The sequence below is a fragment of the Cupressus sempervirens genome, chromosome 5, assembly GCF_028749045.1.
Source record: "Cupressus sempervirens isolate cs-2001-9-10 chromosome 5, ASM2874904v1, whole genome shotgun sequence".
NCBI classification, from domain to species: Eukaryota; Viridiplantae; Streptophyta; class Pinopsida; order Cupressales; family Cupressaceae; genus Cupressus; species Cupressus sempervirens.
The window spans coordinates 731,098,627-731,116,067 of NC_143122.1; positions in this window are offsets into that span (position 1 = coordinate 731,098,627).

Below are 17,441 nucleotides of genomic sequence, written 5' to 3' on the forward strand. Positions count from 1 at the left end.
CCAAATACACTTTACCACCATCAAACTCATTATATTTACTAAACCAATTTCTATTAGGAGTCATGTGATAAGATGCACTTGAGTCTATCAACCATGCATTCTCACCTGTATGAGTGGCCAAGGATTCGATGAAAGCATCTCCATGTTTGTTCTCATACTCAGAATTAAATCCTTCTTCTTCTTCTTTTTGTTCATCTCCTCTTTGTAGTTGTTTCAAAAGTATCTAGGTTTGCCACAACTCTAGTAAATCACCTTGGACTTACTAGGAGATCTTGATCTCCCTTTATTATTGGACTTAGAATGGCCATGCTACTTTTCATTCTTCCCCCTTTCTTTTGGTCTTCCTCAAACACTCAAAGCCTCTTTGCCATTCAATGAGACCTTTCTTCTCATCTCTTTAGAAAGTAAAAGACCAAAAATGTCTTCCATCTTCAAGACAACTGAAGTGCTCCCTATGGCCATGACAAGGTTGTCCCAATGAGTCTGACAATAGACATAGCAATATTTGGCACCTTTCTTCTTGATCCATCTGCACCCCAACTGAGGTCAACTGAGTCACCGACATATTAAAACTTTCAAGATGCTTAGAAATTTGTCCACCTTCTTCCATTCTTAAGGAATTCAACTTCTTCATCAAGAAAATATTGTTCTCAAGTGATTTCACTTGATAGACTCACATATCTTCTTCCAAAGCTTTTTTGCGGTAGGTTTTTCATGGACATTAATCAATATAGAGTCTGCAAGACACAATTTGATGAAACTTTTAGCTTTTCTATCTCTTACATCATACTCTATGGCTGAAGTTGGATCTATGGGCCTCAACTTATTTTATTCAACTACATCCCATAGATCCCAATCAATCAATAGATCTTCCATCTTTAGCTTCTACATTTCAAAGTTTGTGCTAGAAAAATTCTCTATATCAATCCTCCCTAATGTGCTAGGCTTTGATACCACTTGTAAGGAAGAAAAGGTGCATGGAATCGCTTCCTACACAAATCTTTGAGGGGACGATTATGCAAATTCAACTAAATATTATAGAGATCTGAAGAAATACATAATAAAATTATTAAAAATAATAATGAATGCATCACACAATGATTACCATGGGAAAAATCTTCCAGGAGAAAAACCCCACCCTCCAAAACTTGCACAATGTATTCTCAAATCTGAAAGATTACAATACACTTGTAATGCAAGTTCTTATAGGAGTGCATTGCCACAACTCAAACTCAGACTCAGACTCAGAGAGACTCCTTCTAGCACCAATTTTGCAAACTAAACTCAATGATTCAAACACCTCCCCAAGCCCTCCTTTTATAGTGATTTACAACTTGGAAACCATTTTCTTTCTTACAAATCCATCGACCAAAACCATGGGTAAAACAACCATGCCACATGTTACCCACTTGTAATTTGTAATTCCAAGAATACCATTTTCGTCCATAATTTTGCCTCTAGTTTAGACCCTCCATAAAAGTCATATAATGAGTTGTTTACACTTTAAAAATAGCCCTTCTACATTGTTCTAGAGACTAGACACATTTTAACAACTCATACACCTTTCTCAACTCATAAGCATGTGGAAAACTACCACAAACAAATTGTATAATTTTCTAAATTTTTTAAGAGTTTTCTGACTAAAATTTTCTAGAATTTTCCAAAAAAATCTTGCAAGGTTGAGACACAATTATAAAAAGAAAAAAAGTATATAGAGAGAGGTAGTACATGGAGAGAGAGGATTTTTAGTATAAGTAGGAATTAACCTCTCTCTCTGAAATTAATTTAATTAACTCTCCCACTAAAATATCTAGGAAACAAGCTTCCATCATGCAAAAACTTTATCTATCAAACTTCTATATCATCTCTCTTTGTCACTCTAAGAATATCCCATATGCAAATTTGTTCACTAAGCCTCTTTATTTGTAGAAAAACCTTGTCATAGAAGTATATGATTTGTAGCTAGCCTCTTTTATTGGGAATTTACATATTACCATGTTGAATTGCAAGTCACTACTCCAATTATCTTGCGGTAAAATAGATTTAGATGATGAGGCTAAAGAGGTTACAATAATAGGCCAAGAGGATTATGAATAATGCACGTAATTGCAATGAATATATCACAAAGGGGTGATACACAACCTCTACTAGCCACTTTTAGTAAATAAAAATATATATATCTATAATTGTTTTATGTTTTTTTGTAAATTTTACTACAAGTAATAATATAGAACATAAATCAAGTTATTTCAACCCTTATAAATTAATGAACTTGGAATATCATAAATGTTGGAATTAACAATGGGAAAGTAAGTTCTAAGATGGAGAAGTGAAACAACAATTAAAACTTTTACCACTAAAACATTTCACCATACATCCATCTCATAACTTAACATGTAAACTAAAATATGTAACCATTCATCACATCCAAAGCATGAAATAAATCAACACATAACACATGTAAGATTTTGTTTACCCAAAAACCCTCCAAGGAGAAGGTAAAACTCGGGTGGGGATGACACTCACAAATCTTCACTGTTGCAGCTGTAATGTGTGGCCTATTATGGATACAATATTTTGATCATAAACTATGATCTACCCTGTGAGAAGTATGCATTGTTAAAGGCTTACAAATATTGTTAGGTCTCACCTTGCTAAAGGATTTAAACTCACAATTAAGTAAGAACTCAGTTAAGAGATTTACAAAAGCCTATTAAGACTACTCTGTTAAGAGATTTATTCGATATCGCTTGTTAGAATGATCTAGCACCTGATCCTTTGGTTAGCACCTTACTACTTGATGTAAGATCTCCTCTTTACTAGTTATCTCTTGATCCTATTGATTAGATCTATCCTCTCTAACCTTTCATTGCTTGTCTTTTCCTTCTTAGACTAATTCCTCATTGCAAAAATCTATCTTACCCATCTTCTCCATGCTTTGTTCACACCAAATACTCTCCTTATTATCCTCCTTCACAACATTTGTTACCCTTAGGGTTTCCTTCTTTTACAAACATCATTGAGATGAAACTAGGTTAGAATCAATGGTTGTGGTTGACCCATATCGTTGCCTAATGCTTCCATCAATCTGATTGGTTGCATGCATAGTATATGGATGTGTAATATGACTCCCTCCTTATTTCTTATAATTGAAAATTCAAGTTCATGTTAGCCAAAAAATGGCAAACATAGAAGTTTTTGCCATCAAAAATATCTATGACATAAAATATTCACTTAACATCAATAGGATCCAATGCTCAACCTTCATTGTGCTCTATCTACTAATACTCAACTTCTGAATAGGTCGGTACACTGTTTTCTTGGCACCTAAATCACTCGGCATACACTATCTGCTCAACACATACTAATGTTGGGCACTAACTATCATAAATTACTCGACATGTATTATCTAGAGACTTATGCTCGACATGCTTTGTTCACTCAGCTCACACTAATCACTCATCTTGCTCTATTCACTTGACATGCACTATGCATTCGGCTTGCACTATTCTTTACTAAATAATGACTAAGTTTTTTGTCACTGCCTTGTCAAAACCACAATGAGAAATTAACAATCCCCAGCTTTTACATGAGTGAACAAAAAACTTTTTCATGGCATATACATTCCTTCATGCATAATTCAAACAATGTATCTTCTATGCTCAGCTTGTATGTGAAAATTCCAAAATTTCAAAATTTGCAAAAATGTTGAAGTTACCTTACTAATTATACTCCCCCTGAGTAAATGCTTCTCTTTTTTTCTATGAGTCCTCCTGAGTAGAAATCTACCTTGAAAAAATCTTCAAAATTTCTAAAATTGATATAATCCCCCTTTGGACACTTATGTCTATTGGATGGTACACTTATAGTTTTTTATCCAAAAATGACTTGTACACTTGCATGATGATTCCCAATTCAAAATCCCAATTATCTCTTACTACATCTAGTTTTTGAATTGAGATTTCTAGTCTCGCATCCATATCAACTAAGCCTTCATTAGTAGAAAGATTGGGATCTTTCTAAATTAATGCTTCTTCTTGTGGTTGTTCCTTCTATAAAACTTCCATATGTGAAGTCAGCATGGATTGTATGTTGATCATAGTGGATCTAATATTTGCATCTTTTTCCTGTAGCTTGTCAAGCATACTATGTGTTAGCATCAATATCTAAAAATGTAATTGGCTAGTTGCAGGAGATACCTGTAATGAATTTCGAGTTGATTTCAACTCTCCTTGCAACTTTTCAATTTACTATTGAGTCTATTGGGTAAAGAGTTCAACATCGCATAGTTTTGTATACATAGAATAAATATAACCCAAAACTTTCTTCACACCATCTACCAGTTGTTAAATCAACTTGACTAAGTAAAATGGCACTTGATATCTTATCCATAACTTTTTTGTGAAATTTTTTGCTCAAACCATTTCAATAACTTAACATTGGTCTCTATATCTTCATATTTTATCTTGTCAACCTTATGGACAAATTTCTCTATAATAGGTGTGTTAGAAAATGAAACTTAGAGACCAAAAGAATCAATGAATGTCTTTGATTTCAAACAAAACTTTTTTTTTCTTGTGATCTCTCCTTAAAATTTCTTGCCTTTTCTTCCTTTGTAGATCCTCTTGAAGAAAATTCATTTCATCAAGTGTGATTGTTGTCAAATAAAATGTTTGTAATAAAATCACCTCATCCAAACTTACATCCTTAAATGATGTAGCATCAGTACTCTATGGTTTCCTTGAACTTGGCCTTGAAATTTGCAATGGAGTAGCATGTGTACTCAGCCTTTGAAGAGTTTGACTACTAGGAGGATGTGTAGTGACTGGTAAGGTAATCAATGTCTGAATTGCTACTTGTTCCTCAATCTCAACAATCATCTTATCCTCTTTTTTCTTCTCATCTTCTTGTTGTTATTCACCCTATCTATCTTCACTAATTTTTAGTGGGAAAACTACTGGATTTCCTCCCTTGTCATTTCTCTTTTCATTTCCCTGTGCATCAACTTCCATAATAGTTGGTAATGTTGAACTTAATACATTTGCTAGTGATGTAGCTTTGGTATCTGCCTCCATCTCTTTCATCTCAATAACATTTTTTTCATTAAAGATTGTGCTTGATTTAGCTCTTCTTTCTATTCAAGAGTTGCACTATTATCTGTTGTATTTTCCTTTGACTTAGTTTCTTTCACCTCAGCAACACTTGATAGCACTAATGATATATTTTTTTAATTCTCATTCTCAGTGGATTCAACCTCAACCTATTGAGATGCATCAATCCTTACCAACATAGGATTTATGCATGGTAGAATAGTATTGGTGGATTCCTATTACATTGAATTTATGTCCTCCTCACTCAGTGAATTAGCATTCTATTAAGAGTTATCAAATATGTCTTCAATAGTTACAGACTTTTACTTTGCATGTTGGGGACTGGTACTGAACACTTGAGCATCATGTGCATATTGTGCATTCTCCTTAGGGTTGTCATCCTTTTCTTCTATTGTAGCTATGTTTTCCTTTTCTCATGTTGTTGTTGTGTCCTCCTTTTCTTGGTCTCCCTTCTCTTCCATAGCTTTGGTGGATAACCCATTTATAACTTTCCATAGTAACTTGCTCTAGCTTACTATGTCTTCTACTTTATTTCTCAAAATGTTAAAAGCTAAGTACTTGGGAGAAAATATCCCTTTGTTTTTTAGTATAGCCTTTGTAATCATTCTTTTTTCAAGATTAAGCATGACTATGGCTAAAGTAGCCTCTCTTATTATTTTTTATGTCTCTAAATAGAACTTTGAATTTTTTTCAATTCTCTCATATAGACTTTTAGAAATAGAGTTAGTAATCTCTAATGGAGTGGTCTTAAATGGAGTGTTCTCAATTCTCTTCTAGATTATGCTTATCCTCACTCCCTAACTTATCAAAATCAATATGCCAAAAACTAGACAAATCTACATTGATCTTTACATTTTCACATGAATTGTCAATATCAGATGAGAGATTGTGGCTTACCATTTTGAATTGACTTAAGTCATCTGATTTTGTCTTCTCATCATCTGAGTCACTATTATGACACTTCAAATTTTTCCTTTTGTCATTATCTCTTTGGTTTTTTCACTCAAAACCCTTGTGCTAGACCTTGTCAAAGGTGCAATTGGCTTCTTTACAATTTTCTTTGTTTTTTTTTATGGTTTCTACACTACCACCTATTGTTCTTTTCTCTTCTTTCTAGTTTCTTCAATTTTCTGTTCAACATCATCTTTATCCTCACCTAATCATTGACTCAATTCCAGTGGTGGGTTGCCTTCTTCTTCTTCTCCTCCTCCTCCTCCTCCTTCACCAAATTATTCTTTTAACTTCTTTACCATCTTGTTTTTTATTTTCTTATGAATATACTATTTTTCAAGTCTATGGTGAGAACAGATCTGTTTGTCTTCCATGTAATCTTTCAAATGTAAAAAAAAGTATTTTGCACATAAAAGAATATGCAAATGATAAGTGATCCAAACTTACATGAGGCACTCTTTTATTTCCTAATAGCTTCCAGATTTTCTGATAATTGCTAAAGTTGTAGCTTGGCTTTGTCATAGCTATGATATCTCTTCACAATCTTATAACCTAGGTCAGCTTCAACACATGATCCACTATTGAGTCGGCTCGACTAGTAGAATCTATGTGTAATTACTCTTCATGTAAATACTATAATAGGGACTATGATGTTGTCAATTGACACTCCACATTTGTTCCACATGGCTCAAGTGTTCTTTTCAATATTCTCTTTTGCATGGCTCCTCAATGTCTTTAGCCGATCTAGTTTTGGATACCCTATGACTCTACGAATGATCCTCTTAGATATTTTGAATGGTCCACCTTCTAACCAAATCTAATTTTCATGAATATGGCTCAGCACAATCTTAATCCATTTCATCTTTAATATTTGCGAGAAATCTAGGGCATGCATTAACCCTTTACTCTCTATAATCTTATTTTCTTCCCTAAACACACCATTCTAACACAACTTCTAGTAAGTTTCACTTATTTCCAAATCTCCAACCTCACCTAGCTTGTAGACATAACAACTCTTACATCCTAGATCATTAAAACCTTCATTAGTATACTAGATAGCACACCAAATGGATCTTTTTTATACGTGATCTCAAGAATGGCATGGAATCAAGGTTGTTTCACATCATTACTAATTGATTGAACATTAAAAAATTCCTTCCCTTCTTTCCTAGGTGTTGTAAAGAACTTGTTGTCATCTTGACTCTCTAGGGTTTGTAAAACATGAAATAGTGTATCTTAGCACAAGTCAAATACATTATAAATTTTCTATATGATGTCAAATTGTAGTAGCATCTGGTTTGAAAATTCTTCAATCTCCTTTCACAAATTTCCTTTGTGCTCTTCAAAATTTGGTAAGTGCAAATGACTGAAAAAATTGAGTATATAGCCTTCAAAACCTATTTTTTAATGCTTAGAACATATATACAACTATTCATCTAGTCGCTATAGGGTTTTCTAGTATGCTTGGCTATCATAGTGAGCTCGACTATCACTACCATACCTTCATTACTTGAAAATAACTACAAAACTTTCAATGCTTGGTAGCAAAAAAGAAAGTAACAACACAATATATTTTCCCTTTGTTCTAATCACTTAATTGCATCTTAATAGATGCTAATAAATCTATTTCATTTCTTAAATACTTAAAACTAATGCAAAATATATCATTTTGGATGTTAGTTCCATCCATAACTTTGATTTCCTGATTGGGGGTGATGTGATCACCTCATCCATTGGATGAAGTGGCCTCATCTTAGGTCTCACCTTGCTAAAGGATTTAAACTCACAATTAAGTAAGAACTTGGTTAAGAGATTTACAAAAGTATGTTAAGACTACTTGTTATCATTTTTTATGCCCCTACCAAGATTCAAATTTCAAATGTCCAGCCCATCCAATGGCTATTTCCCAGAGATAATATTATTTTAATGCCTGAGGGACATCAAAAAAATTCAAGCGATCAAACCTTGTAAAAGTTTTTACGGCCCACAAGTTCTCGATCGTCAGATTGGCGCAGATCAATGGTTGGCGCTATCTCGCCATCGAAAGCTGCACGGTGGATAGCATAGCAACATAGCACCCTGTCGACGTGTGTTTGGTGGGTCCAGTTTGCAAGTTATCCAAGATTCTTTGGCAGGTCAGAAAAGTTTCAGTTTCATGGTGGGTGGTCAGTTTCACCAGCTAGAGATGAAAATGTTAGTGGGGCACCATGTCGCCATCAAAAAACTCATGAGTTTTTTGATAGCGACATAGCGCCTAACAGAAAGTTTATCGCAGAGAAGAACTTCAGACGAGTGATTTTGGGTCCCATTTCATAATTTTCTTGTCCAGTTGGAAGAGTCCTCGATCAATGCTAATGAATCAAAACATGCCATGTCTGCGAGGAAGAGCTACTCAATGGGTCAAAGCAGTACAATTTGCCAGGGTAATGTTGTGTAGACTAGTGTGGGGTCACCACGTGTATTATGTGGCTAGGGTTTCCAATGTTATTAGTTGGATCAAAGTAGGTCTTTCATGGCCATAGGATCAGTGAAAATCAATGGAAGGCACCATCTCGCTATGATGAAGTTGTGCGATCTTTATGATAGCGACATAGCGCCCTTCTACCATGTGTCCGGTGAGTCCCAGGTGGGTCCCATCAGATGTCAGCAAGGATTCATCAAATAGTTGTCACGTGGCCAATTCTTATTCATTGATACATTGAGGGGTAATACATATCTTGCTCGCCATCAGATCAGGGTAGATCGACGGAAGGCGCCATCTCGCTATGGTGAAGTTGCGTGATCTTTACCATAGTGACATAGCGCCCTTTCGCCACGTGGATCAACAGGGCTATATCTCACCAAGGTATGTATGCCAAGTATTTCTAGGTGTTATTCAAGTGTGGTACAGTTGCTGAGGTGGCACCAGGTATGATGGGCTTGGGGTAAGAACAACATAGTTGTACGATGAGTCTTCACGATCGTCAAATTTGAGGCAGATCTATGGCAGGCGCTATCTCGCTATGAAGAACTGTGATAATTTTAACCATAGCATCATAGCACCTTAGTGACATGTGTTAGGTGGGTCTATATTATCTTGTCAACCTTAGGGGTGATGCTAGGTCTGCTGAAAACTTTTTGCGGGCGCAAAAGTTGAAAAGAAAATTGTGAAATAAGACGAGTCTTCACGATCGTCAAATTAAGAGAGATCAATGGTTGGCTCTATCTCAGCATCGGGAGTTACACGGTGGACACCATGGTGACATACCGCCTTGCTAACATGTGTCTTGTTGGCTTGGCTAGGGTTGACAGTTAACGACTGACAGTTAGTGAAATCATCAATTTAAGGGTGGCGCGGTTAGTTCAATAAAAGGAAGGTGGTCAACCGTAGAAAGACTTCCCAGGTGGCAAAATAGAAAGAAGTGATTGGCCCATGTGGCCCAGTTGGCTTGTGGAACTACGTTGACTTAGTGACCCTACTCATTCATGAACCAAAAATGAAGGTGATCGATCTTGTGGTGTGATCTAATCTTCATGATCAAACCCGACCTACTCGGAATGAATGTGGAATGAAGAAGAACACTCCACCATCTCAGTCGATCCATCTACCTAGTCAGAACATCGATGGCACCATTTTCTATCCTCTCAAAACACCTTTTGGCAAAAAAGATCAGATTTTCTTCAGATCCCCATGATTGTCCTCTGCAAGACTTAATGGCAAGTAGCTGCGAAGTTGCTTCAGCTAGAAAAGATCTTAGTTATGTCTGAACTATAATGGAAAATTTTGTAGATTTTGTAAAGGGACCTTCTGTCTAATTTTTCTCTGCTATTGCTTTGTAATTCCAGTGTAAATTCCCCTATGCCTCTGAATTGTATCATTCTCTACTTATCTCCTTCAACCATTGGTATGAAAGTCCAAGAACTCTTTGCCTTTGCCATTGTTTTGTGATGATTTGTAATCTGCATGACTGTATCTTTTATGGCCTATGAATGATATATAAGTGAACCTCTTCCTTGTATCATTCATCTTGGTTTTCTGATCTGTATGTGGTTATTTGACTAAAGCAAGTTTGGATGTGTATATGCTTAGTTTCATTCTAGTTCAGTAGCGCATGTATGGGCAAAGATTTGTTCGAACACTCTATTTTGGTGCATCACCTCTTTAGATTAGACTAGGTAGATTTGTTTTCATGCTCTCTTTCTCCCTTTTTCTATCTAAGAGTAGTTAGGTGCACCCTGATAGTGGGAGGAAGCCAGCCTTCTCTGGAGACTCAACCTTATAGTTCAAGTCCCATAGCTTGGAGGTTGTTTCCATGTTTCACTAGGTTATCCTCGCACATAGGCATTGGACAAGGGTGCAAACCTAAGTGACAACAATTTTTTGGCATGCCTGGTGGGACACTTTTTCAAACAAAATCTGAACTCTACTGGTGTCAAGAAGAAAGAGTTTTAGAGATTAATGCTGAAGAGATAGTGTTGGCTTCAGTATTCAAGCCTTCAAGAGGCTGACTCTTCAAAGTACTTGGTGACTCTGAACATCAACAAATCTGGTTCCAAACCCAAGTTGCAGAAATTCATGCCCAGAGTTGAAACAAGGGCATCTTCTAGAGGTAAATTTCAATATCAAGAGCTTTCTCTTTGAAATCCTAGAAGAAGGAGGACTAGAATTTCATTATCACCAGTTAGGGGTGTAATAGCAGTTGATATACTTGTAAGATCTATCTCTACTCCTCCTACTATTAGATCTTAGCCTAGATTTCCATCAACACTCATCAATAGAACACTTGTTTAAATGGAATAGCCAAGAGTTCATGCTTTTTCCACCTTTAATGGTGGAAGTCCTTTATTGTTAGCCCAAAGACATGATATACTAGTATCTGCACTAAAAAGTAAACCTGATTTTACTGGTGAAACTTCCATATCTCCTTTAGAGCATATCCAAGAAGTAGCAAATGTCTGTAATATTCATGGTATTATAGAGGATGATGTTGTTGTTAGACTTCTAGCCTCATCTTTAAAAGGAAAAGCATTACAGTGGTATAGAGGCTTAGCTAATGGTTCTATAACTGACTGGGATAGATTAGGAGTAGGATTATGCAAACATTTTGAGGATAGAGGTGACTATCTATCACTTTTAAAACAACTAACTACTATTAAAAGAGGCCCTCATGAATGTATGACTGATTTTAACTATAGATTTCAAAAGACATGGGATAGAATACCTACTACAGTGAAACGTACCCTCGATAATTCCTTCTTGCATTACCTTAGAGCCTTCAACAGTGATATTGCCACCATAATTCAAACTATGGGAGGAGATGATCTGCCTAATGCCTATGAGATAGCCATAAAAGCTGAGAACATCCTAATACAAGGAGGAAAGTTGGCTCCAAGGCCCCCTACACCTTTCCTTCCTGATGTTCCCAACCACCAACCAGCAATGGCCCCTCTTCCTACAACTTCTACATCACAAGCCCTTACTTTGGTTCCCCAAGCTTCCACATCCTCAAATGGGATAGATAAACTCAAAGAGATGATCCAAGGTCTAGTGTTGAATACAGATAAGAGAGAGAAGACCCTGGATAAAAAATTGCAAGAGCAAGGGAGGAAGTTGAAGGACCAAGGAAAGAGATTAGAGGATAGTTTTTCTATGATACAAAAAATGAGTAACAAGGTGGTGGCCTTAGAAAGGTAGCAAGCTCAAGGTGGGAAACCTCCCCAATTGCAATATCAAACTCCAAATGGTGGTAGGCCTACTAATTAGTGGAATAGCTCTTTTGATCAGGGTAGGCAAAATAGTCATGCTTCTATTTCAAGCTCAAATCAAAACAGAGCTATAGTCCCTCAAAATAACTTGGCCCAAGATAAATATTTCTATCCTTCCTACAACTATTCTTATGCCTATTGCATGTGCCAGAAGGTAGAATCTTATTTGGCCCTAACTGTCTAAGAACCTATATAAATGAAATCATACAAGGAGGATCATCCCAAGGAGGCCTCATATATTCAAGGGCATGGTGATTACTCTTTTATGAATCATCAGATGGAGGAGCATTGTAATGTAAACTAGGATTCCATTGCTCATAACATAAGAAGTAAAAGAAGAGCTATGGAATATGTTGTACCTCCTCCTCCTAATTAGGCCTCAACTTCAAGTGCTACACCTCATTTACAAGCAGAAAATGAACAAACAAGTACTTTGCAACAGCAAAGGCAAGATTCTAGAAAGAAAGATGCAAGTGATCCTCATGTTGCCCCATCTCAACCTCTTATAAGTGCAGCTCCCAAAGTTTCTACCAAAGTTCCTAATGCACCATTTAGTGTGGTAGAGCAAATGAAGAAGACAAATGTGAACATTTCTATGTGGGAAGCTGTTGCTACCATACCAATGTAGAAAAGGGTGCTGCAGCAAGAATTGGAGAAGTTTGAACCCAAGGATCAACCATCTATCATGGAGAGTGCCACAAGTCTAGTACAACCAGCAGGGGATGTGGAGAAAAATAAAAAGGTTAGACCTCCTCCATTCTATGTTTCTCTAATTATAGGGGTAAAATTAGTCCACAATTGCATGATAGATTCAGGGACTAGTAACTCAGTAATGCCTAGGTGTGTTGTTGATGCTTTAGGAATGAAATATGAGCCCATTATTAGGGATGTGTTATAGCTAGATGGTAGTACTGTCAAAGCTGTAGGTATCCTTAGGAATGTAGAGATGGCCCTACATGCATGCCTTGGTTGCACTGTGATTCAAGACATATCTGTTGCTGAAGTTAAGCCCCACTTTGCTATATATCTTTCAAGAGACTTCACTGCTCAAATTGGTGGATTCATATTTGCTGATTGGTCATACATGTCTTTTAAGACTAGATATGGAGCCAATGCTTCAATCAGAGCAGAGCCTCAAGCCCTCCATCATACTGAATCTTACACCCCCAACCCCATTAACATGAATTGCCCTATTCTAGAGATGGATGAAAATGACATAGTGAATGAGCCTGCCACTTCCATAGTAGAGATTCCTAATTTCTTCTTGGATGAGTGGGAAAATGCATGTCAGTTTGAGCCTATGTCAGAGACTCTTGAGACAGGCCTTAGTACATATTGCATAATAGAGAAAGATGCTCAAGTTCCTGATCTTGTTGGGACTAATGATGATATAAATGGAACATGGAGTATGTACTTTGATGGCTCAAGGAATAAAAATGGATCAGGGGCTAGTGTTATGTTGATCTCTCCTACACAAATAAGATACTACTTCTCCTTTAGGCTCCAATTTAGTTGCACCAATAATGTGGCCGAGTATGAATCCTTGATTCAAGGCCTCCTACTTTCCCAAAAGAGAGTAATTCAAGCCTTGAAAGTATATTGAGAGAGTGAGTTGGTAGTCAATCAGGTGAGAAATCAGAACATCACCAAAAATGGCCAGCTCAAGTCTTACAAACACAGAGTCTAGGATTTGCTTGAGGGCTTCAATGCATTTAATATTCGGAGCATTCCTAGGAAAGGAAATAAATGTGCTGATAAACTTGCAGCAATAGGTGCATCTTATGATGTACCAGGGAATCTTGAGGAGGAGAAGAAGAAACAAATAAAGGTGGTAGTGAGTCCTTCCATCCCTGACAACAACACTTATTGGCAGGTGTTTGATTCTGATGAGAAAATTGTGAGTTTCTTGCAGAATGAGGCAGAATTCTCAGATAGAAACCAGTCAAGACTGCAAGATCAGTATGGTGATCAGATCATCCATCTTAGTTCTAACAAGTTGCCCAAGGGTCTCATTACCTTGGAGAGTGTCTTTTACCCTGATGATCAAACAAGAGGCAAAGGAATGAATCTAGCTGCAGAAAAGGATGATCATGCCCCAATTACAATTGTTGATGGAAAATCTCTGAATCTGGGGAAGGTATGTTCTAAAGCTGAGCAAGAAAAATTCATTCATCTATTTCAAGAATTTAATGATGTATTTGCTTGGACATATGATGACTTAAAAGGGTTTGACCCTAGTCTATTTCAGCATACCATAGATTTAGTTGACAAGGCCAAACCAGTAAGGCAAAAATAGAGGCTATTGAATCTTAAGATTGAACCTCTAATGAGAAAGGAGCTATCCAAGTTGATTGAGGGTAATATAATATTTCCTATCAAACACTCATCATGGGTAGCTAACCTAGTCCCTTCTAGGAAGAAGAATGGAGAAATTAGACTGTGTGTGGACTTTAGGGATCTTAATCGGGCTTCTCTTAAAGATCACCATCCTCTCCCTTCCATGGAGAAAATTTTGTCCAAGGTCAGTGGTTCAAGGAGATTCTCTTTTCTTGATGGATTCTTTGGTTATAATCAAGTGCTAGTTAAAGAATCTGATAGACATAAGACAACATTTACTGCTAAATGGGGCACCTATGCTTATTGCAAGATGCCATTTGGGCTAACAAATGTAGGTGCCACATTTCAAAAGGCAATGGAGATGGCCTTTAAAAAATTAATTGACAAGTTTGTCTTAGTATACCTTGATGATATAACTGTATATTCAAAAAATGTAGAAGATCATTTTGATCATCTAAGACAGGTATTTCTAAGATGTAGAGAATTTGGAGTTTCCCTTAACCCAACCAAGTGTGTCTTTGCTACAAGCCAAGGAAAATTATTGGGACACATTGTATCTAAGGATGGGCTAACCATTGATCCGGAAAGAACAAAGGCAATACTTGCCCTTCCTCTTCCTAAACACAAGAAAGGGTTGCAAAGTTTCCTTGGTAGAATGGATTTTGTAAGAAGGTTTATTCCTAATCTTGATACCATGGTGAAACCTCTTATAGCTATGCTTAAGAAAGGTATGGTCTTCTCATGGACCAAGGAAGGGAAGGAGAGTTTTGAAGAGATCAAGGCATCCATAGCCTCGACCCCTACTCTATCGAACCCAAATTTTGAGAAAGATTTCATCCTCTACACATTAGGTGGTGAGTCAAGTATCTCTGCTGTCTTGACTCAAAAAAATGACAAGGATGAGGAGCAACGCATAGCTTTCTTTAGTGAAAGGCTCAAGGAATATGAAGATAAGTACAACTTTGTTGAGAAGTAGGCCATTGTGGTCATCAGAGCCTTGAAGAAATTCAAGTACCTCTTATCCCACAATAAGATCCATTTGTTGGTGCCCCATGCCAGTGTAAAAGACTTCTTGTTAAGCAAGGATATCAGTGAAAAGAGAGCTGGATGGATCACTAAGGTAATGGAGTATGATGTTAATATTCAAATTACCAAGCTGGTAAGAGGGAGAGGATTGTGCAAAAAAATGTTATCAGGCTAGGATTCTGATGAAGAGGCTTCTATGGTAATAACAGAGCAGCAGGCGGTAAGAAATGTTAATGGTCCAAGGAGTTGGATAAATGATATGAAGAGTTTATTATTAGGGACTGGATACCCTTAGGGATTGGACAGAACTAAAAGGAGACAGTATAGACTGCAGTCCATTCCCTATGTTGTAATTGATGGAATCCTATTTAGGAGGGATTTTAATGGGATCTTGTTGAGATGCATTGAAGAGGATTAGGCTATGAGGATGATTAAGGAACTTCATGATGGCCCTAATGGTGGTAATTTCTCCACAAGAAAAACTGCCATCAAGATCATGAGGGCTAGTTATTACTGGTCATCTTTGTTTCATGATTATTATAGATATGTGAGAAAATGTGAAAAGTGTGCTTTCTTCTCATGCAAACAGAGGCTTGCAGATCTCCCCCTTCATCGTATTCAGGTGGATCAACCCTTTACCCAGTGGGGGTTGGATTTTATAGGCCCCATTAATCCTCCATCTAGTGCAGGTCATAAATGGGTTTTGGTTGCTACTAATTATTTCACTAGATGGACAGAGGTAGTTGCCTCGAAGGATGCCACAGAACCATCGGTTGTTGAATTCCCTAATGGGTTTGTATCTAGATTTGGTGCTCCTTCTACTATCATCTCGAAAAATGCTAAGTCTTTTGTTGGGACCTAGATTTGTGCATGGGCAATGAATCACAATATCTACCTAAGCACATCATCAAATTACTATCCCTAGGGTAATGGTTTGGTTGATTCTTCCAACAAGAATCTAATCAGAATCATGAAGAGGACAATAGAAGACAATCAGAAGGCCTAGCATAAGAAATTAAGAACTGCTCTATGGGCTGATAGGATAACACCCAAGAGATCTATTGGGAATTCATCTTTTGTGCTGGTATATGGTAGGGAGGCCATACTCCTAATTTCATTGGAATTCCCATCCTTGGAGTTGGCCCATCAGCTGGAATTGATTGAAGATAGTGCCATGTCAGTAAGGATGGTAGAGCTAATTGAACTAGAAGAGAAGAGAAATAAAGCTATGCAAACCCTAGAGATACATCAGTAGCAGATGAAGAGGAATTTTGACAAGAAGGCTAGGGTCAGAACCTTCAGAGAAGGAGATCTAGTTCTAAAGTGGGATGCAGATAGGGAAAAACCAGGAAGACACTCAACATTTGATGCATTATGGAGTGGCCCCTATCTGATTGCCAGTTGCAAGAAGGCCAATGCGTTTCAATTGAGCAAGCCAAATGGTGAAGTTTTGCACATTCTATTCAATGGGATTTATCTTAAAGCTTGCTTCTGATGAAGGTCGAGTTCCTATATATAAGTAGTTTGGTTTCCTTCTATTTTTTCCTACTTTTCAAGAAGTACGCAGGCACAGTCGTCTTCCTATGAGGTTTCCAATTTTGAGGTGTTTCAGGTCACAGAGGAACTTTTTTTTCCAGCTCCAGTTGCAGTTGCAAAGTTTTAGGGTGTTCATGTTTTAATCCCCCACAGGTAGGGTTAGGATTTGCAATATACAAACCCATTTTTGACTCCATAGCCCAATGGATACATGAGGCCACTGGTCATACACATAGCAGGCTTGTGTCCCTGTGAGTCACCAAAAATGTTATCATTTTTCATGCCCCCGCTAAGATTCAAATTTCAAATGTCCAGCCCGTCCAATGACTATTTCCTAGAGATAATATTATTTTAATGCCCGATAGACATCAAAAAAATTCAAGCAACCAAACCTTGTAAAAGTTTCTACGGCCCATAGGTTCTTGATTGTCAGATTGATGCAGATCAATGATTGGCACTATCTCACCATTAGAAGTTGCATGGTGGATAGCATAGCGACATAGCACCCTATCGACGTGTGTCTGGTGGGTCCAGTTTGCAGGTCATCCAAGGTTCTTTGGCAGGTCAAAAAAGTTTTAGTTTCATGGTGGGAAGTTAGTTTCATGAGCTAGACATGACAAATTCCAGTGGGGCACCATGTCACCATCGAAAAACTCACGAGTTTTTCGATAGCGACATAGCGCCTAACAAAAAGTTTTCCGCGAAGAAGAACTTTAGATGAGTGAGTTTGGGTCC